Source organism: Mustelus asterias, chromosome 4 (assembly GCF_964213995.1).
Source record: "Mustelus asterias chromosome 4, sMusAst1.hap1.1, whole genome shotgun sequence".
Classification (NCBI taxonomy): domain Eukaryota; kingdom Metazoa; phylum Chordata; class Chondrichthyes; order Carcharhiniformes; family Triakidae; genus Mustelus; species Mustelus asterias.
Window position 1 is genome coordinate 87,681,516 of NC_135804.1, and position 25,577 is coordinate 87,707,092.

Below are 25,577 nucleotides of genomic sequence, written 5' to 3' on the forward strand. Positions count from 1 at the left end.
GTTGGTTGGGGGTGGGGGCGGGGGGGGGGAGCATGGGCAAAGGCCCTTAGACTAATTGAAGCCCTCAAGTGTCCATTAATGACTACTTAAAGGACTCCTCCTGTTGCTCCTCGGAGTAGGGTGGTGGGGTGTCCATGCCACATGGTGGCCTGGTGTGGGTTTGGGGAAAGAGAATCCTTCTGCTTAGGTATCGTATGTTCAGTGCAAAGGACAACCCCTCCCACAAACCCCCATCCCCAGTTTGAACTCCGACCTTTTTTTCTCATTCATGGGACATGGCTGATCAGCATTTATTGTCCATCCATAGTTGCCCTTGGAGGGCAGTTGAGAGTCAACCACATTGCTGTGGCTCTGGAGTCACATGTAGGCAAGACCGAGTAAGGACAGCAGATTTCCTTCCTGAAAGGACATTAGTTAACCAGATGGGTTTTTCCAACAATCGACAATTGTTTCATGGTCATCAGTAAATTCTTAATTTCAGATTTTTTTTTGTTGAATTCAAATTCCACCATCTGCCATGGCATAATTTGAACCCAGGTCCCAAGAATATTAGCTGAGTTTCTGGATTAATAGTCTAGCGATAATACCACTAGGCCAGCGGCTCTGCCAGTGTCTTGTTCACAACTCTCCACAACCACCCCTCTCCTGAGCACATCTGGAATGACCCCGGAGAAGCCACCCCCCCTTATCTTCAAGTCTGGCCTCCAGCGATGCTCCTGCTCAGTGTCTAACTGCAGCCCCAGCAGTGATCACCACTCCTGGTGATGCTGCTGGGGCTGGAGAGCAGTCGGCCATCTGATTGGCAGCTCTTGGATATCCTCCCTCATTGGGGCAGAAGCCATGACCTTAGGCCAGGGGTCTCCAAACTATGGCCCGCGGGCCACGTCCAGCCCGCGGACCACATCCGGCCCGCAACGGGCTAACATCTGGCCCGTAGCCAGTGGGGCGGGACGGGACTCCCGCTGCCGAAAACATTCCCGCGTCCGGAACGCCGCCGCTGACTCAGGATCCGGACGTGGGGACGGAAGCCACAGGCCAGACATTTGCTGCCGCTCCGCGCGGTGTCTGATGGACCCATGGGAATCCCCGCCCTCTTTACCAGCCTATTGTCCAATCAGAGCTGCCGTCCTGTGACTGACAGTTCATTAAACGAATCAGCAATTGAGACATCTGTTATCCAATTGCCGCTCTGCATTGACTGAGTGATAGCTGCTTTATCCAATCCGTAAGCTCCATCTGACTGAAATGAGCGAGAACAATGACAATGATGGCAGAAATTCAGACCAATTCAGTTATGGAAGGAATAAAGAAAAGTGGACAGTGAGTGCCGCCTGTTTAATGAAGAATGGGGTGTAAAGTCCTTCTTTGTACAAGCAGGTGATAAAGCCTTGTGTGTTATATGCAACAAAACTGTTGCAGTTTTGAAGGAGTACAATGTACGTCGGCACTATGAGACCAAACATGAACCAAGTTATTCCCAATTCACAGGAACACAGCGCAATGCAACGCAGGTTGCTTTCCCAACAAGCTTTTTTTTACGCAGAAGATAACTGAAAATGAAGCGTTAACCAGGGCTAGTTACAAACTAGCTTATGTGTTGGCTAAAAGAGGAAAGCCATTCACCGATGGAGGCCTCATCAAAGAGTGTATAATGGAAGCAGTGGAAGAGTTATGCACAGAAAAAGTAAATCTGTTCAAAATCATCAGTCTTGCGCCAAATACTGTTGCTTGTAAAATTGAGGATACAGGAAGCAATATATTTCATCAAATTGCAGACAAAGCAAGAAATTTTCAGTTGTAATCTCTCGCACTTGATGAATCGACTGATGTGTGTGACACATCACAACTCCTAGTATTCATCCGTGGCGTCGACACTGAATTTAATGTGACGCAAGAATTAGCATCAGTGCATAGCACGCACAGCACAGTAACTGGAGAAGACATCTTCAAAGAATTGCAAAAAACTGTGTTAGAATATAACCTGGAGTGGAATAAACTGCAATGCATGACAATTGATGGAGGAAAGAACATGTCTGGGGTGAAGAAACGTTTGGTTGGACAAATCACAGAAGCTTGTGAGGTTGGTGGATTCTCAAAACCCATGTTTCTGCATTGCATTGTGTGGAAAACGTGTGGATATGTCTTGCGTTCTGAAACCTGTTGTTTCAACAGTGAATTTCATTCGATCCCACGGGCTTAATCATCGCCAGTTTTGTGGTTTTCTGAAAGAAACTGATTCTGAGTTCGGGTGACTTGCCTTATTATACAGCAGTTCGATGGCTTAGTTGTGGAAAGGTTCTATCACAGTTCTTTCAGTTCCGAGAGGAAATTGATTCCTTTCTCACAGAGAAAAATCGACCCAAACCACTTTTATCAAACACTGGCTGGCTTTGGAAATTGGCATTTTTTGCAGATGTGACAGGCCATATGAATCAATTGAATCTGAAGTTGCAAGGTGAAACAAATTTGATTTGTGATCTATTCACGCATGTCAAGGCATTCAGGGCAAAACTGATGCTATTTCAAGGACAGCTGAAAGTACATAACTTGGTTCATTTTCCATGTTGTGAAAAATTTCATGAAGAAAGTGAAGCAGAATTTCCTTCATTTGCAACAGAAATCATTAAGGACTTGCAAAAACAATTTCAGGAACGATTTTCTGATCTTGATGGAAACACAGATGAAATAAAGCTGTTTCAAAATCCATTTGGCTGCAATGTTGAAACACTCCCAAGTCAGTTTCAAATAGAAATTCTTGATCTCCAATCAGATGACATGCTGAAAGACAAGTATAAAGAAGGAAATCTGATCCAATTTTATCAATCTTTGCAGCCTGAGCAGTTTGCAAATTTGGAGCGATTTGCTTGTGGATTTGTATCAGTTTTTGGTACAACGTACCTGTGTGAACAAACATTTTCAAAAATGAAGTATGTCAAATCCAAATATTGAGCAAATTTATCTGATAAGCATTTGAAGTCCATTCTAATAATTGGCTCCTCAAGCTTGAAACCTCAGTTCAGCAATATTTTGAAATTAAAAAAGCAGTTCCATCATTCCTATTAATCTTGTGCAAAACTTCATGATTTGTTGGTTACGATTGAAAACTCCAATTGCCAGAATTGTGTAGAAAGGTGAAGGCTGGATTTATTTTTGTTCGACCTTTATTAATGGTTCAAGTTTATTTTGAATTTCTTTGATTTGTTTTACTGAAGTTCTTTCTTGGGGCGTGTTTATTTTTCTTATTGTGTGCCACAAAATTGGGCAAATTCTCATTTCAAGTAAACATTTGTAAAATTTCAGTAAATAAAATTAATTAAAAAATGAATAGCCTGCTTTTCTCATCTGCAGTTAAGTAATTGATTATTTTGTCAGAGCATTTGCTAATGTTTGACGTTTTTACTCATTATAAATCATTTCTCAGTGTAAGCATGGCATTGTTTCTTTAATTGTCACATTTCTCTTTTATTCTGAATCATATCATGCTGATTACAAAGATGATCCAAATAAAACTTATTCATTCATTTAAATTTTATTCATTCATTTATAAAACTAATTTTTTTTCTTTGGCCCCCGACAATGTGTAAAATATACAATGTGGCCCTCGTACTGAAAAGTTTGGAGACCCCTGCCTTAGGCAATTAGTGACCTGAGCCATGCAAGATTGTGTCATGGCTTCCTCGGCCAGCAAATGCAGTCTCATCTTCACACTTGTAGGCGGTGCCATTGCTTCAGTATAAAATTCAGGCCTGTGACTCAATGATTCTGTCTTGTTAAATTCTGTTCTGTTATATGCTCTCTTCAGCTCTGTGCTTCACTGTCTTTCAGTTACTTTCTGATCAGCTTCTGGTGAACTTCCACATTACTGCAACGATATATTGACTCAACCAGCTTCAGCCATTACCTCCAGCAATCTCTTTCATCTCCACACCACCATCAATGTGTATGCCGTATAAGAACTCAAGCTGCTGCATTCCCTGGGCACTTGAACAGCTGATCAATGCACAGTTACCAATTTAGATTGAAAAGGTAAATCAAAACTACATAAGAGTAATGCTGTGCGGTCCTGCGGAATCCTCAAACAGAGTGCCCCCTGTGACTGCAGGATCCTTGACCTGGTCTTGCAGACAGTGTTAGCATACAAACACATTCACATGAAAAGTCTTCTGTCTTTGCTTTAATGAAGATGTTGACTGGCTTAAAATAAACATTCTTAATTTCTCCATTAGAATAGTGGACAAAGGAATATCATGAAAATGTTTTTGAATTCATTTGCCAACACATAGCCTAATTTCACCCCATAGATTGCTTATTTCATCTGTTCCCTCTATTTCTGCTGTGGGTTTTAAAACGATCTGTTTCCCTGTTGTTATGATCTGAGTTGATGTTATAACTCGATGGGGAGATCCCAGAATGAAACCCTGGCTATAATTACCGTAACTTCTACTTTCTTTAATCAAACGTGGAAGAATAGAATCACAGGATCACTATTTAGTCCTGACAACAAGAAAAGAAAACATTAGGACCAGCCACCCTGTGGATGATTCCAATTAAATAGCTCCTAATTGAAGAGGCTGCATACTGTTTTGCTGGCCAGCGCTGCCATTAATGACTCTCCCAACACTGACCAGCTGAACAAAAGTAAAAACGTAATTGGTGAGACTTGCAACCAAACTCAGCTTTCACTCATCATTTACTGGATTAATTGGCTACATTGGGCCCGATTTTACTATTGCATCATGCCCGTTTTCCGGCGTGAAAACTTGGCAAAGTCAGGTGTAAGGTGATTAGCACGATTCGCGCCCGCGGCAACGCAGGTGCTCACTTTACCAAGGCCCAAAAATGGCCGCGATCCGAACCCCGTCTGAAACGGGTGCAACGGCAATTTAAATGCATCTGCATGTATTTAAATTAATTAATGGGCTGCCCGCCCAACTTTACCAGCATTTCCCCCTTCGCCATCGCGTTTGCACGTCCAGATTCGGCACGAAACAGACATGCTCGGCAAAGGTCTGTTTCAGGTGCCCCAGCTTCTGAAGAGGTAAGTTCAGAGCTTCCAACGGCTCTCTGACTCAGATTGGAGGTGGGGGAGGTGGGGTGGGGGTGGGGGGGGGGGAGGGGGTGGAAGGCGGGTCAGATCATTCTCTGGTGAAGCAGGGGTGGTGGGGTGGGGAAGAGGGAGGCCCGAACATTCTCTGGTGGGGAGGGAGGAGGGAGGCAGATCAGACGTATCTCTGGTGGGGGAGGGGGAGGAGGGTGGCCCAATCGTTTTCTGGTGGGGGGAGGGAAGGAGGCCAGATTGTTCTCTGGCGGACGGGGAGAGGGAGGCCAGATGGATTTCTGGTGGGGCGGGGGGGGGGTGGGGGGGTGCGGCGGCAACTGCTGCCACTGTGCGGGCGATCGGTGGAGGGGCGGGGGGCAGAGGGTCACGATCGATCTGGGTAACAGGAGGGTGGGTGGATAAGGGGGACAGTTATGTTGTGGGGGTGGGGCAATGTCTGTGGGGGCCATCGCTCCCGGGCCGCTTTATCTGCTTTTTGCAGAGCAATGTGACAGGGGCGCATTTTTCAAATTTGTTTTCACTGCGGATGCGCAGTTCAGAGCTCGGATCGGAGCTGCGGCATTTCAGGTGCGATAAGCCCCACCCACAGCGCAATTCAGACCCGCGATTTTTTTTTCAGGCTAAGTGTGTATGGGGGCGCCTGGGAACAGGTTTCCAAGTCGGATCTGAATTGCGCCCAGATTCAGCACTTAGAATCAAAATAGTAAAATCGGGCCCATTGTGTTTGAAGAGGACTTTTTTTTACCATTAGAAGACTTTTTATTATTTCTTTCATGGCATGTGGGTGTCGTTGGCAAAACCAGCATTTATGGCCCAGCCCTAATCGCCCTTGAAGTGAATGGTTTGTTCAGCCATCGGTTAAAAGTCCACTACATTGAAGGGGCAGCATGGTGGCACAGTGGTTAGCACTGCTGCCTCACAGCATCAGGGACTCAGGTTTGATTCCAGCCTTGGGTCACTGTCTGTGTGGAGTTTGCACATTCTCCCTGTGTCTGCGTGGATTTCCTCCAGGTGCTCCGGTTTCCTCCCACAGTCCAAAGATGTGCGGCTTAGATTGATTGGCCCTGCTAAATTAACCCTAGTGTCAGGGGGATTAACAGGGTAAATGTGAGGGATTATGGGAATAGGGTGTGGTGAACCATTGTTGGTTCCCACCAGGTAGTGCTGAGCCATGGTCTGGCCAGTACTATGAGTCTGTATATATGTTACTGTTGGGGTTAGGGTTGGGCTGTTCTACCTGTTAATATAGTTGTTATGGTACACCCCAGTCGGCTGCGCCTCCTGGGAGAGGTATAAAGGTCACTGCTCTGCCTGGTGACCCTTTAGTCTGGGGTCGTATACTGTATATGGTAGCTCTGTTATTGTTGGCAATAAAAGCCTTTATCTCCCGAGTACATCACGCCTCTCGTGTGTTATATCGCGCATCAATTTTATTGCCAACAAGTAAATTCTTTTTTTTTTGAAAAAAAAACGTCAAAGAAAACATGGAGCAAATGCTTAAACCCGAACGGTTTACGTTGGACCCACGTGCGGCGGGAGTATCGAACACTTTCAACCACTGGTTGGAGTGTTTCCAAGATTACCTCGACGCCTCCACAGCGGTCACCGACGACGCCGACAGACTCCGGGTCCTCCACGCGAGGGTAAGCGACGCTGTATACCTAGCGATCCGTGGAGCCACCGACTACAAAGGGGTCCTCGAGCTTCTCAAGAAGCGATACAACAAAGCGCCGAATGAGATGCATGCTCGATACCTTCTAGCCACTCGGCGGCGGCAGCCCAGCGAAACTTCGGAACAGTACGCGTGCGAGCTTCAACAACTAGCCAGAGCCTGCAACTGCAAGGCAGTGTCGGCAGACCAGTACATGAACGATCTAGCTCGAGATGCGTTCGTGGCGGGAATCGGCTCATCGTACATCCACCTTCGGCTGTTGGAGCAAGGTAACCTCGATCTCACTAAATCCATAGAGTTAGCTGACACTCTCGAAACGGCCTCCAAAAGTCTGGCGATGTACCCCGACGACCACGTGGAGACAGCGTGGCAGGGGCAGTCACAGACCCCACTTCATTCAGCGGGACCGAAAAACTGCGCGATTGCGTTCCAGCCTCGGACCTGACGACGGCAGCAGCTCCAGGTGGCCCGTGGTGCTACTTCTGTGGGGGGGTGAAACACGCTCGGCAGCGATGTCCAGCTAAAGCGGTGTTGTGCTCCGCCTGCGGCAAGAAGGGGCACTATTCCAAGGTATGCCGGTCCAAACTTCCATCCAAGAACAGCAGTGCGGCGTGTGACTCCCCGGAGCCGGTTTCCTTGTCTTCTGCATCTTCAAGGTCTTCTGCCACGTGCGATTCCAGGACGTCGCCATTCCGAACGACGAAGTCGCAAGACACGTGCGACCTGCAGGGGCCGCAGGTTTTGGCGCCATCGTCCACGTGCGACCTATGGGGGCAGCCATTTTGGTCAGCACCGACCGCGAATGACCAGCAGGGGTCGTCATCAACCATCTCAGCTGCCTGCAGTTGCGCCCACGAACCAACGGTGGCGTCGATCATCCTGGACCAGGCCAAGCCTCACAGACCCAACAAGTCCATGATGGACATACAGGTAAACAAACGCCCGATTTATTGTTTGTTTGACAGCGGGAGCACGGAGAGCTTCATTCATCCAGACACCGTGAAGCGGTGTGGTCTTCAGATTCGGACTGTCAAGCAGACAATTTCGATGGCGTCAAGGTCCCGGTCTGTCACCATGCTAGGGAGTTGCATGGTCAATCTGACGGTGCAGGACACAGTCTACGAGAACTTCAAGCTCCTTGTGTTACCGCACCTTTGCGCGCCAATACTCCTAGGACTAGATTTTATGGCCCACTTGAAGAGTGTAACCCTGCAGTACGATGGGCCACTCCCTCCGCTTTCAGTGGGAGACCCGCAGCCTCTAAATTGCCCAACGCGCTCCACATGTAGTCTCTCAACGCTTAGGATTACCACACCCTCCCTATTCCAGAATCTCGTGCCAGGTTGCAAGCCCATCGCAACAAAGAGCAGGCGTTACAGCGCTGAGCTTCGGATCTTCATTCGATCTGAAGTTCAGCGGCTCCTCAAGGAAGGGATCATCCAACCTAGCGCTAGTCCTTGGAGAGCGCAAGTCGTGGTGGTTAAGAATGGGAACAAACCCCGGATGGTCATAGACTATAGTCAGACCATTAACAGATACACGCAGCTGGATGCGTATCCCCTCCCGCGCATATCTGACATGGTCAACCAGATTGCGCAGTACCGGGTGTTCTCCACCATCGACTTAAAATCTGCTTACCACCAGCTCCCCATTCGCCCAGAGGACCGACAATACACGGCCTTTGAGGCGGATGGTCGCCTGTACCATTTTTTAAGGGTTCCTTTTGGTGTCACGAATGGGGTCTCGGTCTTCCAGCGTGCTATGGACCGAATGGTGGACCAGAACGGACTGCGGGCTACCTTCCCGTACCTGGATAACGTCACCATCTGCGGCCATGACCAGCAGGACCACGATGCCAACCTTCTTAGATTCTTACGCACTGCATCTCGCCTGAATCTGACGTACAACAGGGAGAAGTGTGTATTTCGCACGCGCCGCCTAGCTATCCTCGGATACGTGGTGGAAAACGGGGTCCTTGGCCCTGATCCAGACCGTATGCGTCCTCTCCTCGAACTTCCCCTGCCCACTAGCGTCAAAGCACTGAGAAGATGCTTAGGCTTCTTCTCATACTACGCACAGTGGGTTCCCAATTACGCGGACAAAGCCCGTCCGCTCATCAAGTCTACCTCCTTTCCCCTAACAACAGAGGCTCACTTAGCCTTTGCAAGAATAAAAGCCGACATCGCGAAAGCCACGATGCCCGCTATCGATGAGTCCATCCCCTTCCAGGTGGAGAGTGATGCATCTGATTTTGCCCTGGCCGCCACACTTAACCAGGCGGGCAGGCCCGTCGCCTTTTTTTCTCGCACCCTCCAAGGCCCTGAAATTCAACATTCGGCGGTGGAAAAGGAGGCCCAGGCCATTGTGGAGGCCGTCCGGCATTGGCGCCATTACTTGGCGGGAAAACGGTTCACTCTGCTCACGGACCAGCGGTCTGTGGCGTTCATATTCAACAACACGTTACGGGGTAAGATCAAGAATGATCAGATCTTGAGGTGGGGAATTGAACTCTCCACCTACAATTATGATATCATGTATCGTCCAGGGAAGCTCAACGAGCCCTCGGATGCCCTGTCGCGTGGAACATGCGCTAGTATGCAGGAGAATCGATTGCAGGCTCTCCACAATGACCTCTGCCATCCAGGGGTCACTCGGCTCTTCCACTTCATAAAAGCCCGGAATCTACCCTACTCGGTGGAGGATGTCAGGTCCATAACCAGAAGCTGCCGGGTATGTGCGGAATGCAAACCGCACTTCTACCGACCTGACAGGGCACAACTCGTTAAGGCCACTCGTCCCTTCGAAAGACTGAGTGTGGACTTCAAGGGCCCCCTCCCTTCGACAGATCGGAACGTGTACTTCCTCAATGTGGTTGATGAGTACTCACGATTCCCTTTTGTCATTCCCTGTTTTGATATGACCGCTGCCACGGTTATCAAGGCATTTCATGATCTTTTCACCCTGTTCGGTTACCCCTGTTACATCCACAGTGATAGGGGCTCGTCGTTCATGAGCGATGACTTGAGGCAATACCTGCTCTCATATGGGATTGCCTCTAGTAGAACCACGAGCTACAACCCAAGGGGTAACGGACAGGTCGAACGAGAGAATGCTACAGTCTGGAAGGCTGTCTTACTGGCGTTGAGGTCTAAAGGTCTTCCAGTCTCCCGTTGGCAAGAGGTACTCCCTGATGCGCTCCACTCCATACGCTCACTCCTGTGTACGGCAACCAACGCTACTCCTCATGAGAGAATGTTTTCATTCCCTCGGAAGTCTTCCTCTGGGACCTCATTACCGTCTTGGTTGACGTACTCAGGACCTGTCCTCCTGCGGCGGCATGTTAGGACCCGCAAGTCCGACCCTTTGGTTGAACAGGTCCATCTCCTCCACGCCAACCCTCAGTATGCCTATGTGGCATATCCTGATGGGCGAGAGGACACGGTCTCGATTCAAGATCTGGTGCCAGCAGGGGGCTTGGAAACCCCTGTCGCTCCCACACCTCCTGTTAGGGACCCCCAACCATTATTTCCCCTCCTGACATGGCGCGGGCAGTATCGGGACCACCACTTAACCCTCTTACTCCCGTGTACAGCTTGCCTGAGTCCAGGAGGTGGTCGCCACTTCAAGGCATGCCCGAGTTCAGCGGATTGTCACCACCTCGGGGTCTACCAGCCCGTGAGGCACTGGAGGAGTCGCTGGACACCGCCTTGGAGAGAACGTCACCGCGATTGCCTGAACCGGTGTCATCGCCGGTGTTGAGGAGGTCACAGCGACGGTGCGGTCCCCCAGACCGTTTGAACTTATAGACAGATGAACAATTGTTCTGTGTTTTGTACCCCGCCGGCCTTTTTTTTCAAAGGAGGGGTGAATGTGGTGAACCATTGTTGGTTCCCACCAGGTAGTGCTGAGCCATGGTCTGGCCAGTACTATGAGTCTGTAGATATGTTACTGTTGGGGTTAGGGTTGGGCTGTTCTACCTGTTAATATAGTTGTTATGGTACACCCCAGTCGGCTCCGCCTCCTGGGAGAGGTATAAAGGTCACTGCTCTGCCTGGTGACCCTTTAGTCTGGGATCGTATACTGTATATGGTAGCTCTGTTATTGTTGGCAATAAAAGCCTTTATTTCCCGAGTACATCACGCCTCTCGTGTGTTATATCGTGCATCATAGAGCGAGATTGTGTTCAGTGCAGACTCGATGGGCTGAATGGCCTCCTTCTACACTGTAGGGATTCTATGATTCTATGATTGCTGTGGGTTCGGAGTCACTTGTTGACCAGACCAGGTAAGGATGGGAGATATCCTTCCCTAAAGGGGCCAGCTGAGTTTTTATGACAATGATTTCATGGTCACTATCACCGAGACTTGATATTCATTCCCTATTGATTGAATTTGAATGTCATCAACTGCTGTAGTGGGATTTGAACCCATACGACCATACCATTGGTTTCAATATCTGGCTACGCTTCATTGCACATGCCTTGTACAGTCATAAGACGATCTTAGATCAGCGAGGTTAGATGGCTGATAAATTCGAAATGTCTGAATAGATATGCAGTGTAGACTTGTGCATATTCAATTTCATAAAGTTTCCAAATATTGATAAACAGACCCTTATTTTGCAAGAGTCATGCATAGTCAGCAACTTGTAAACTGCTGTAAGTGAGATGGAAGTTAACTAAAGTCGTGAGGACAGTTACACTCCTAATGACTCTATACCATATACTCAGGTGGAAATTACTCTTAATGAACCAAATTATTTCATTTCATGCAACTAATTTGACTTATCAATGCTTTGTTTTAGGTGGCTATCCAAGGTTATTTTAGCATTAGTTGAACATGAAAATATTAACTGATACCAAATTGAAGCCTACATTCATTTGATTTAAAATGATGGAGGTGGGCGCACAGTGAACCAGTTGGCGAGACAGCTACCACCAACAGCACATGATTTAATCTCTTCTATCTGAGCTAGATTTGATGCTTATCTTAGGCTCAAAATTCCTATAGCGCAGAAAAGGCCATTCGGCCCATCGAGTCTGCACCAACTCTCTGACAGAGTATCCTACTCAGGCCCTCTTCCCTGACCTATCCCTGCAACCCTACACATTTATCTTGACTAATCCATCTAACCTTGGGATACTAACGGGCAATTTAGCATGGCCAATCCACCTAACCAGCGCATCTTTGGACTGTGGGAGGAAACCGGAGCACTAGGAGGAAACCCACGCAGACACGGGGAGAACATGCAAACTCTACACAGCCAGTCACCCAAGACCGGAATTGAACCCGGGTCTCTGGAGCTGTGAGGCAGCAGTAGGAGCCACTGTGCCACTGTACCGCCCATCTTCATGCTTTTACCCATTGTAAATTGGCATATGCTATGGTTACGCACCCCTCCAATAATTGAGGATGCTACATGGAGAAGGAGAAAATGGTAGAGGGAACGAGAAAGATTAGATGCCTGGATGGTTTAGAAATTCTATAAAACAATTTTCCAAAATGTATTTTGTAAGCGCTTTGTAGCAAAATGGCTGAAGACACAGAGTTCCTATTATGTACAGTAATTTGTAGTTAAACTGGGATTTTCCTTAAATTCTATGTAACGGTTGCACATAGTTATTGCATACTCATCAAACAAATAACCAAACATTGCTATTTCTACCTGTTTCAAATCATCACTGACATTAATTGAAAGGCAGGTGGAGAAAATATGGCCTCCATCCAATGAAAGCAGTCCAATTTGCATTGATGATAGTCATTGCTACTCCATCAATGAACTTGTAATTCTAATGAATGGGTTTCCGTGGCATTGAACATATTTGACTGTAGTTAACAGGTAAGCTGATTCGTGGGTGAAGGGAGAATGTAATTTCTTTTATGGCCAATGGGTTCTAGCCAAAATTGCTGTCACCTTCTTCTAGTAGAAACTGAGTGGGTGAGTGAACGAATGAACAAGCAATGTTTGAGTAAGTAGTGAAGTGAATAAGCAAGTAGTGAGTAAGCTATTGGAATTCTCCGAGATCTCCAATACTCAGAGCAAATGTTGATAGAAGAAAAATACTGAATGACCATTGTATCTTGCAGCTACACATGTAATTCTAGCTATAAATCTTATCACCTCCGTCTACCTGAACCTCTCCATCAGATTAATCATTGCAGAGTTGGACGAATAGCTTGTTGTAGCAAGTGATTTCTTATAAGTCTGGTGTGCTCAGAAGTTCACATTTGGAGGACCCCTTGGGAAATTCTAAGCAGAACTAGAGTACTTGAGTAGCAAATCACACTATTTGTGGGAAGCAGAGAAATTTGCGACAGAATGTTGTGTCACAGTGTCTCACTTGATCTCTTCATTAGTCTGCCTGATATATGAGAATAACATGGCATGGTGAGGAATTGGAATTGCTTATTTGCAGTATCAGTAATTCTGTGCAACATGTTCATTTCTGTTGAAAGATTTTCCACGCTATGAAATATAGTGAAGCTTTTAAGAAAAATTGAAACTTCCTTACCATGTGTGTTACAGGCAGGGGAGAGATGGTGGTATTGTTCCCTCTTCTTTCCACCTCTTGACAAACCACAACAGGATGTGTTTTTAAGGAGATGTGTTTTAATCCCTTGAGTGCTGTGTTTTTCAAGAACAGACACAAGACAGGTTTTCTCATAACTTTAAAAAAACTACCATTTCTCTACATCCAGAAATAATCAGCCTCCCCACAGGTCCAACAGTCCAATAGGTTAATTTGGAATCACGAGCTTTCGGAATGCTGCTCCTTCATCAGGTGAGTGGGCCAGCGATTCTGTGCATGGTGAGCCTGAGCTTAAGATCACGCCCTTACTTTGGTCCTTCAAATCTTATTTCAAGTCTCTGCCTGTCAACGGAGTCTAGATAAGTCCCTTCCTTTGCTAGATGGGATCGCTTCCCTCTATGGTATGCTTGTCTCTCAGACTGACTGATATGAACCTACTCTCCAAAAATTATTCAATAAAATTTCTTATCACAAAATAGTTCCTATTAGGTGACTGCAGTATACATGTCTCCATTGTCCCCACCAATGGTTTATGACGGTATGAGCATTAATTCACAATGGAATTTAAATCTCGATCTTGTGATAGAATATTCTTTCCTCATGCTTGTTCTGTGGAAATTCTTTCTGCAGCCACTAAGTCTGTGGGGTCATTGTGCATTAGTTTTCTGTGCTTATTTGGACCACTGCAGCTTTTAAATTCACAGAAGAGATCGACTGCATTTTTAGAGTCTTGTCACTGGAATGTTCCAAAAGCCTATTTACATTTTAATGTGATGATCAGACAAGCAGATCAACTTCCAGATTTGGGCAGTTTTGTGTATACTCGAGAGACACGAAGGGAGAAAAGATCTCCAGTCCTCCCGACTCCATCTTATTTCAAAGTCAATTGTCTATTTTCCATTCTGTTTTTCAAAGTAAAGTGCCCATTTTAACATAAAGCCATGGATATAACAGCACAGGTGTGACAGTTCATACTTATTTCTGTATTATGCTAGAGTTAGCTGACTTCTGCCAGGGAGTGCTGCAGGTACTGAGCGTAATGGCTGGAAAACACTAATTGAATGTTTAAAAAGACAGTCAAAAACAGCTGAGCATTTGCATCATTGTACCTGCTACATTCCAAAGCAATTAAAACGGAGACAAAACCTCACCAGGAACAATTGCTCGGAAAGAGTATGAATAGTAGCCATCTCCCACCCCAAAGCAAAGCATCTTGACAATCACCTGGATACTCAACTCAGTGGAGGCAAACTGTAAGATGTAATCCCTCAGACAATGGGACCCTGACTATGAAAGGGATGTTCCCAGATGTAATCTAATCATGCAAGCCAGGTAGCTACAATCCACTAGCCATGACCATATTTGTGTTATTTGTGTCACTGGGCAGTTGGAGGAAGTGACAAATCAACTAACCTTTTCCTTGTGTTTAGACATCTGTTTTTCTTCAGACCAGCACAAACAAACAAGACACTGAAGAAACTAAACCTTAAGTGGGTTTCCTCTCTCTCTCTCTCTCTCTCTTTATTTTATCCCTCTCCATCCAATTTTCAAGTTTTGAATCCTATCTGCTGTTTGACTATCCATTTGCTGTAGGTAAAGAGTAAAGAATCAACTGAATAGCTGCCGTCTCTGGAAGAAAAGATAATCAGCCATCAAGATCTTCATTGTCTGGACACCGTATCCAGAAAGTTCACTGTGTTCAGTTGGAAGCCAGCCAAGTCACCAACCTTCAAGATTCATTATCCCTTTAATGGTAATGGACTTTAAATTGCTTAATCTATCCTCTCACTCTGTAATTTAGATAAAAGCAAAATAATGCAGATGCTGGAATCTGAAATGAAAACAGAAAATGCTGGAAAATCTCAGCAGGTCTGACAGCATCTGTGGGGAGAGAATGGAGCCAATGTTTCGAGTCTGGATGACCCTTCGTCAGAGCGGCTCTAGAATTTTGGGTAGGTTCTGTACTCTGCAGGAAATTTTTGTTTTTGAAAAAAATATTGACCGGAATTATCAGACCATTCATGCCAGTGGGATATTTCCATCCTGCTGCAGTGAACAGAGATTTAGCTTGTCGCCAAATTATCCATCTTCACTGCAGTGGGAGCGTGGTATGAACAGGCGACAAGGTCGCATACATTATATGTATGTGGCTACTTTAACACATTTGCTCCAGCATCCCAGGGTGCAGTAGAGACAAGACCAGGCTGACAGGTATCCTGTGATCAAATAGCCTGCCAGGGCTCATTGCTTGGGCTCTGGTATGAGAACTTGGTGAGTTGGTGTTGACATCACTGAAATAACTCACCTCCTGACTCCCCAAAACTTGTCCATCATCTACGAGGCACAGATCAGGAGTGTGACTGAATACTCTTCACTTGCCTGGATAGGTGCAGCTCTAACAACACTCAAGAAGTTTAACACCATCCAGGGCAAAACAGCCCATTTTATTGGCATCCAACCCACCACTTTCGACATTCACTCCCTTCACCACCATCGCACAGTGGCAGCAGTGTGCACCATCAACAAGATGCACTGCAGCAACTTATCAAGTTATAATATATAATCATAATAATTTTCCTAACTGTGCTAAAAACAAATGTCAGAAATTCACAGTAAAAAAAGATCATTAGTAAATTGGCCTGTGGCTGGGAGTTAGCAGCTCAGCTAATGTTCTGATTGCAGACAGAAAATTATTTTGGATTATAAACTTCTATTCATCTCATTAAGAACATTCATATGTTAGTTATTAAATTAATTGAATTGAACTGGAAATTAAACAGACATCTATCATAATGAGCAATCCCATTGAACGTGCAACATAAAATGTTACTTGCAACGTTTTACGAGACAGGTTGCTGGAGATTGAGTCCAGGCACAATGAAATTTAAATGGAAAGACAAATGGGCAGATTTTCTATACTATACTATACTCCTTATACACCTATGACTGTGTGGCCAAACTCCCCTCCAATTCGATTTTCAAGTTTGCTGATGACACCACCATAGTGGGTCAGATCTCAAACAATGACGAGACAGAGTACAGGAATAATCATAGAATCATAGAAACCCTACAGTGCAGAAGGAGGCCATTCGGCCCATCGAGTCTGCACCGACCACAATCCCACCCAGGCCCTACCCCCACATATTTACCCGCTAATCCCTCTAACCTACACATCTCAGGGGCAATTTTAACCTGGCCAATCAACCTAACCCGCACATCTTTGGACTGTGGGAGGAAACCGGAGCACCCGGAGGAAACCCACGCAAACACGAGGAGAATGTGCAAACTCCACACAGACAGTGACCCGAGCCGGGAATCGAACCCGGGACCCTGGAGCTGTGAAGCAGCAGTGCTAACCACTGTGCTACCGTGCCGCTGATAACTAACATATGAATGTTCTTAATAAGATAGAGAATCTGGTGAATTGGTGCGGCAACAATAATCTCTCCCTCAATGTTAACAAAATGAAGGAGATTGTCATCGACTTCAGGAAGCGTAAAGGAGAACATGCCCCTGTCTACATCAATGGGGATGAAGTACAAAGGGTGTGTGCTTCAAGTTTTTAGATATCCAGATCACCAGCAACCTGTCTTGGTCCCCCCATGCTGACACTATAGTTAAGAAAGCCCACCAATGCCTCTACTTTTTCAGAAGACTAATGAAATTTGGCATGTCAGCTCTCCAACTTTTACAGATGCACATAGAAAGCATTCTTTCTGGTTGTATCACAGCTTGGTATGGTTCCTGCTCTGCCCAAGGAACTACAAAAGGTCGTGAATGTAGCCCAATCCATCACGCAAACCAGCCTCCCATCTATTGACTCTGTCTACACTTCCCGCTGCCTCGGCAAAGCAGCCAGTATAATTAAGGATCCCACGCACCCCGGACATTCTCTCTTCCACCTTCTTCCTTCGGAAAAAAGATACGAAGTCTTAGGTCATGCACCAACCGACTCGAGAACAGCTTCTTCCCTGCTGCTGTCAGACTTTTGAATGGACTTACCTTGCATTAAGTTGATCTTTCTCTGCACCCTAGCTATGACTGTAACACTAAATTCTGCACTCTCTTATTTCCTTCTCTATGAACAGTATGTTTTGTCTGTATAGCGCACAAGAAACAATACTTTTCACTGTATGTTAATACATAGAATCATAGAAACCCTACAGTGCAGAAAGAGGCCATTTGGCCCACCGAGTCTGCACTGACCACAATCCCACCCAGGCCCTACCCCAATATCCCTACATATTTACCCGCTAATCCCTCTAACCTACACATCTCAAGACACTAAGTAGCAATTTTAGCATGGCCAATCAACCTAACCCGCACATATTTGGAGTGTGGGAGGAAACCGGAGCACCCGGAGGAAACCCACGCAGACACAAGGAGAATGTGCAAACTCCACACAGACAGTGACCCAAGCCGGGAATCATAAGAACATAAGAAATTGGAGCAGGAGTAGGCCATCTAGCTCCTCAAGCTTGCTCCGCCATTCAATAAGATCATGGCTGATCTGATAGTGGGTTCAGTTCCACTTACCCGCCCGCTCCCCATAACCTTTAATTCCCTTAATGGTTAAAAATCTATCTATCTGTGACTTAAACACATTTAACGAGGTAGCCTCTGCTGCTTCATTGGGCAGAGAATTCCAAAGATTCACTACCCTCCGGGAGAAGAAGTTCCTCCTCAACTCTGTTCTAAATTGACTCCCCCGTATTTTGAGGCTATGCCCCCTAATTCTTGTTTCCACTGTAAGTGGAAATAACCTCGCTGCTTCTACCCTGTCTAGCCCCTTCATTATCTTATATGTCTCTATAAGATCTCCCCTCAACCTTCTAAATTCCAATGAGTACAGGCCCAGTCTACTCAATCTCTCCTCATAAGCTAACCCCCTCATCTCCGGAATCAACCTGGTGAACCTTCTCTGTACCCTCTCCAAAGCTAATATATCCTTTCTTAAATAAGGGGACCAAAATTGTACACAGTACTCTAGGTGCGGCCTCACCAGTACCCTGTACAGTTGCAGCATGACCTCCCTGCTTTTATACTCCATCCCTCTCGTGATAAAGGCCAATATTCCATTTGCCTTCTTGATTACCTGCTGCACCTGCAAACTGAATTTTTGTGATTCATGCACAAGGACCCCCAGGTCCCTCTGCACAGTAGCATGTTGTAATTTTTCACAGTTTAAATAAGAGTCCATTTGACTATTATTCCTTCCAAAATGGATAACCTCACACTTACCAACGTTATACTCCATCTGCCAGATCCTTGCCCACTTACTTAGCCTATCCAAATCTCTCTGCAGACTCTCTGTGTCCTCCACGCAATTTGCTTTTCCACTCATCTTTGTGTCATCCGCAAACTTTGTTATCCTACACTCGGTCCCCTCCTCCAGATCGTCTATGTATATGGTAAATAGTTGAGGCCCTAGCACCGATCCCTGCGGAACGCCACTCGTCACTGATTGCCAACTGGAAAAGCACCCATTTATTCCGACTCTCTGCTTTCTGTTAGATAGCCAATCTTCAATCCACGCTAACACTTTACCCCCAACTCCATGTACCTTTATCTTATGCAGCAACCTTTTGTGAGGCACCTTATCGAATGCCTTCTGGAAATCTAAATACACCAGATCCACCAGTTCCCCTCTGTCAACCGCACTCGTTATATCCTCAAAAAATTCCAGTAAATTAGTCAAACATGACTTTCCCTTCATGAATCCATGCTGTGTCTGCTTGATTGAACCATTCTTTTCCAGGTGTCCTGCTATTTCTTCCTTAATGATAGATTCCAGCATTTTCCCAACTACAGATGTTAAGCTAACCGGCCTGTAGTTACCTGCCTTTTGTCTACCTCCTTTTTTAAACAGTGGCGTTACATTAGCTGTTTTCCAATCAGCTGGCACCTCCCCAGAGTCCAGTGAATTTTGATAAATTACAACTAATGCATTTGCTATTTCTTCTGCCGTTTCATTTAGTACCCTGGGATGCATTCCATCCGGATCAGGGGACTTGTCTACCTTTAGTCCCATTAGCCTACCCAGCACTACCTCTTTAGTAATAGTGATCGTTTTAAAGTCCTCACCCCCTATAGTCCCTTGACCGTCAATTATTGGTATGCTATTTGTGTCCTCCACTGTGAAGACCGACACAAAAAACCTGTTTAAGTCTCGGCCATTTCCTCGTTTCCTATTATTAAATCCCCCTTCTCATCTTCTAAGGGACCAACATTTACTTTAGCCACTCTTTTCTGTTTTATATATTTGTAAAAACTTTTACTATCAGTTTTTATATTTTGTGCTAGTTTACTTTCATAATCTATCTTTCCTTTCTTTATTGCTTTCTTAGTAGTTCTTTGTTGTTTTTTAAAGCCTTCCCAATCTTCTAGTTCCCCACTAATTTTGGCCACTCTGTATGTATTGGTTTTTAATTTGATACTCTCCTTTATTTCCTTAGTTATCCATGGCTGGTTATCCCTTTTCTTACATTCCTTCTTTTTCACTGGAATATATTTTTGCTGAGTACTGAGAAAAATCTCCTTAAAATCCTCCACTGTTCCCCAACTGTCCCACCAATTAGTCTGTGTTCCCAGACTACATTAGCCAACTCCGCCCTCATTCTATTGTAATCCCCCTTGTTCAAGCAGAGGACACTGGTTTGGGACCCTACTTTCTCACCCTCCATCTGTATTAGAAATTCAACCATATTGTGATCACTCATTCCAAGAGGATCCCTCACAAGGAGATCATTAATTATACCTGTCTCATTACACAGGACCAGATCCAAGATAGCTCGCTCCCTCGTAGGTTCTGTAACATACTGTTCGAGGAAACTATCGCAACAGCATTCTAAGAACTCTTCCTCAAGTCCACCGCGTCCGACTTGAGTTGAGCAACCAATATGGAGGATAAAATCCCCCATGATTATTGCTGTTCCATTTTTACCTTCATCTGTTATTTGTTTGTTTATAGACCACCCTACCTTGAAGTTATTATTTGGGGGCTTATAGACTACGCCCACCAGTGACTTTTTCCCCTTACTCTTCCTTATCTCCACTCACATTGATTCCACATTTTGCTCCTTAGAGCCTATATCGTCTCTCACTACCGCCCTGATGTTATTCTTAATTAACAGAGCCACCCCACCTCCTTTTCCTTCCTGTCTATCCTTCCGAATTGTCTGATACCCCTGGATATTTAGTTCCCAGTCCTGGTCACCCTAAAATCACGTTTCTGTAATGGCCACTAGATCATACCCATTTGTACTGACTTGTGCCGTCAACTCATTCACTTTGTTTCGAATGCTACGTGCATTCAGGTAAAGTGTCTTTATGTTAGTCTTTCTTACCTGAACCCGATTTGTTAGTGCATTCCTTTGTTTGCATGCTCTGTCCCTTCCAGTCACAGACTGGTTATTCTTCCCCAGACCATCTCCTTGCACTGTGTTGTCCACCTCCCTTCTCATGCTTGTCACCTTTTTTACACTGCCTGAGGTTAGATTCCTGCCACCTTCTATATTCTCTGGAAACTTTACTAACCTCTCCTGAGCCCTTGGCTCCTTTAACTAGTTGAAAGTCCTCATCATTAACCTGCTCTCCTACCCTCTCCTTTACCTTTGATGTTCTAATTCTCCATGCAACTGAACCCTCCCCCCCCCCCCCGACTATTTAGTTTAAAGCCCTATCTACAGCCCTAGTTATACGATTCGCCAGGACTCTGGTCCCAGCATGATTCAGATGAAGACCATCCCATCTGAACAGGTCCCCTCTTCCCCAATACTGGTGCCAATGTCCCATGAATTCAAACCCATTCCTCCCACACCAATCTTTGAGCCATGCATTTACCTCCTTAATCTTATCGACCCTGTGCCAATTCGCTCGTGGCTCAGGTAGTAATCCAGAGATTATTACCTTTTTGGTTCTGCTTTTTAATTTAGCTCCTAGCTTTTCATATTCCCATAGCAGAACCTCTGTTCCTGTTCTACCTATGTCATTGGTACCTACGTGGACCATGACAGCTGGATTTTTACCCTCCCACTCCAAGTTCCTCTGCAGCCCAGATGAGAATATCCTGAACCCGAGCACCAGGCAGGCAATACAACCTTCGGGATTCTCGATCCTGGTCACAGAGAACAGTGTCAATGCCCCTAACTATACTATACCCATTACGACTACGTTTCTTTTTTCTCCCCCCACTTGAACGGCTCCCTGTACCACGGTGCTGTGGTCAGTTTGCTCATCCTCCCTGCAGTCCCTGTTCCCGTCCACACAGGGAGCAAGAATCTCGAACCTGTTGGACAGGTTCAGGGACTGAGGCTCCTGGAACTCTACCTCCTGGATCCCCCTACCTGCCTCAGTCGCAGCCACACCCTCTTGTCCCTGACCACTGGCTGAATTCAAGTTAGTTAGTCTAAGGGGTGTGACTGCCTCCTGAAACACAGCGTCCAGGTAACTCTCCTCCTCCCTGATGTGTCGCAGTGTCTGTAGCTCAGAATCCAGCTCATCAACCCTGAGCCAGAGTTCCTCAAGCAACCAACACTTACTGCAGACATGCTCACTGGAAACCACAATGGGGTCCACCAGCTCCCACATCATGCAGAAACAACACATCACATGACCCTCCATCCTTATTTTATTTGATTTGTTTTTAAGTTTTTTAAAAACTAAGAACTAAACCTACCCTGCCTCGCCCGTTTCTGCCTAAGCCCGTTGAGCCAAAGCCCTTCAGCCCTCACTCTGCTACCTGCTCACTCCGCTGCCCGCTAACGACGCTGCCCGCTGGATAGTGCGGCCTGCTTTTTAAACCTCCCGCACGCTTATATTAAAAAAAATCAAACCCAGGTCCCTGGCGCTGTGAAGCAGCAGTGCTAACCACTGTGCTACCGTGCCACCCCGACATGTGACAATAATAATAAATCAAATCAAATCAGATCAGATTCCTTCACATTATTCTCTCCGATCCTACCCAATCTTACATTCTTAGCTGCACCAAGTGATCCTATGTGACATAGACTTAGGAAAAGTTCCTATTTTAACTGATGCTTTTTAAAGCTTTGTTTTATATCAATTCAACAAATGTCTGGCAATGTGGTTCTTTTTGGAAGGGTATGGTAATGTGATTTAAAAAGTTACTGTATACAGATTAAGGAATGAATACAATCCAATTGAAATCCTGAAGAAGAAATACAACTCAAGCCATTCTCCAATGCTATCACCATTTCTATTTTGATTGCTTGGCTTCTGCAAAGGAATTGAATGTGTTTCAAACTTAGGCATTGGAATTTTACCATCCCGCCTGCCGCGGGGATCGGAGCAGACAAGGGATGGACCATGGAAAGGTCTGTTGACCTTGGGTGGGTTTTTATGGTTTTGGGATGAGTGGGGCTGTAAAATCCTGCCCAGTCAGTTTCAGAGTAAACTCGGCTACTCAAATTTAAACTGCCTACATTCCATAAAATGAAGAGTTAATCCTTTGGTCCTGCAGAACTAAAGCTTAGTCGACAGACTTATAAATCCTTAGTGTTACCTCAAGTTCGATGGAAGGCGCATCACCAAGCTGAATATAACCGAGTCTGCCCAAGGTTGTGGGCTAGGCAGTTGTGAAGTATGTATTGTGGGTCCTACAACATAAAGACTAATGGCAGGAATTAGCTTGGTGGAGTGGAGATCAATGCCTCAGTGTCCTAGTCATGATTGAGCAGTAGTAAAGCTGTGCTATGACTCTTGTAACACGAGATTTAACAAGTAGGAAGAATGTTGGACATCGAGATCTGTGTCCAAGTCATGAAAACTAAGCACTATTAAAAACAAATTTAGCAGCTGGTCATTGTCAAACTAATTCATATCTGATAATTGTAGATTCTGATACATCCCCACCCAGTTGAAAGAAACCTTTGGAAAGTATCAATGTCGCAACATTATCACACTAAGGATTTTAATCTATCTGTCCAGAAAAGATTTTTCATTATTGCTGGTGTCTCCTGTTCCAGCTGCTATAGTTTTTTGTGGATATTTGGCAGAAACTTTGCTAAACTTCAAATTGGATGAAATCTGCACTAGAAACCTTAGTAAAGTCTACCTCTGAACTATGACTGCAGATGTGCCACTGGCAAGCTAAATCCCATTTATGCTAATATTGGAAAATCAGGAATAAGATCTTAACTAAGTTGAGGGTAACTTGAGCAAATTGCATTCAGCTGTGATTTATCCTCCTTAATGTTTTGTATTGTAAACCATAACTCGATTATAAAGGTGCCATCTGTTCACATCATTTTCGACAGAATTATATAAATCTTTAGGAGGCATGGTGAATATCTCAGCTTGAGTCAGCATTCATAAGAGAGGAAGGGAGAGAATTGGATAAAGAAACAAAACTGGTAGAATGCTCCTTCACTTATGATGTTGATTTCTGTACTAAAGTTGGTCTGCCCTACTTCAGGGATCATTGACCATGGCTTGAGTGACATTGTAAGGACAGACAGAAACTGTAGTCCTAATGTAAAATTGAGCATTCTAGACATAGAAATCAAACACAAATTTGTTAAGGGTTAAATTAACATACTCACAAACATATGGTGATGACTTGCTGTGGAATATCATGCGTCACAATTAATGAGCTTAACTGAACTTAACAATCTGAAGTATGCCATCAATGTATAGCCGATCAATTCCTTTGGTTCTATTTATTCAAGTGCTGGAATATATCCTACTTCAAGTGAAATGGAGGATATTAAAGCCATGCCAACTCCTCAAGGTAAGGACAACCTTTTGAAGACGTTCAGGTCTCTTTAATGGGCAGAATGGTGGTCAGTGGCTAGCACTGAACAAAGAACAAAGAACAATACAGCACAGGAACAGGCCCTTCGGCCCTCCAAGCCTGCGCCGCTCCCTGGTCCAAACTAGACCATTCTTTTATATCCCTCCATTCCCACTCCGTTCATATGGCTGTCTAGATAAGTCTTAAACGTTCCCAGTGTGTCCGCCTCCAGCACCTTGCCTGGCAGCGCATTCCAGGCCCCCACCACCCTCTGTGTAAAATATGTCCTTCTGATATCTGTGTTAAACCTCCCCCCCCTTCACCTTGAACCTATGACCCCTCGTGAACATCACCACCGACCCGGGGAAAAGCTTCCCACCGTTCACCCTATCTATGCCTTTCATAATTTTATACACCTCTATTAAGTCTCCCCTCATCCTCCGTCTTTCCAGGGAGAACAACCCCAGTTTACCCAATCTCTCCTCATAACTAAGCCCCTCCATACCAGGCAACATCCTGGTAAACCTCCTCTGTACTCTCTCCAAAGCCTCCACGTCCTTCTGGTAGTGTGGCGACCAGAACTGGACGCAGTATTCCAAATGCGGCCGAACCAACGTTCTATACATCTGCAACATCAGACCCCAGCTTTTATACTCTATGCCCCGTCCTATAAAGGCAAGCATGCCATATGCCTTCTTCACCACCTTCTCCACCTGTGACGTCACTTTCAAGGATCTGTGGACTTGCACACCCAGGCATGGACTATTTTCTAAACGGTGACAAAATTCATAATGCTAAAGTGCAAAGGGACTTGGGAGTCCTAGTCCAGGATTCTCTAAAGGTAAACTTGCAGGTTGAGTCCGTAATTAAGAAAGCAAATGTAATGTTGTCATTTATCTCAAGAGGCTTGGAATACAAAAGCAGGCATGTACTTCTGAGGCTTTATAAAGCACTGGTTAGGCCCCATTTGGAGTACTGTGAGCAATTTTGGGCCCCACACCTCAGGAAGGACATACTGGCACTGGAGCGGGTCCAGCGGAGATTCACACGGATGATCCCAGGAATGGTAGGCCTGACATACGATGAACGTCTGAGGATCGTGGGATTATATTCATTGGAGTTTAGGAGGTTGAGGGGAGATCTAATAGAAACTTACAAGATAATGAACGGCTTAGATAGGATGGACGTAGGGAAGTTGTTTCCATTAGCAGGGGAGACTAGGACGCGGGGGCACAGCCTTAGAATAAAAGGGAGTCACTTTAGAACAGAGATGAGGAGAAATTTCTTCAGCCAGAGAGTGGTAGGTCTGTGGAATTCATTGCCACAGAGGGCTGTGGAGGCCAAGACGTTGAGCATCTTCAAGACAGAAATTGATAAATTCTTGATTTCTCGAGGAATAAAGGGCTATGGGGAGAGAGCGGGTAAATGGAGTTGAAATCAACCATGATTGAATGGTGGAGTGGACTCGATGGGCCGAATGGCCTTACTTCCGCTCCTATGTCTTATGGTCTTATGGTCTTATGTCCCTCTGCGTATCTACACCCTTTATGGTTCTGCCATTTAT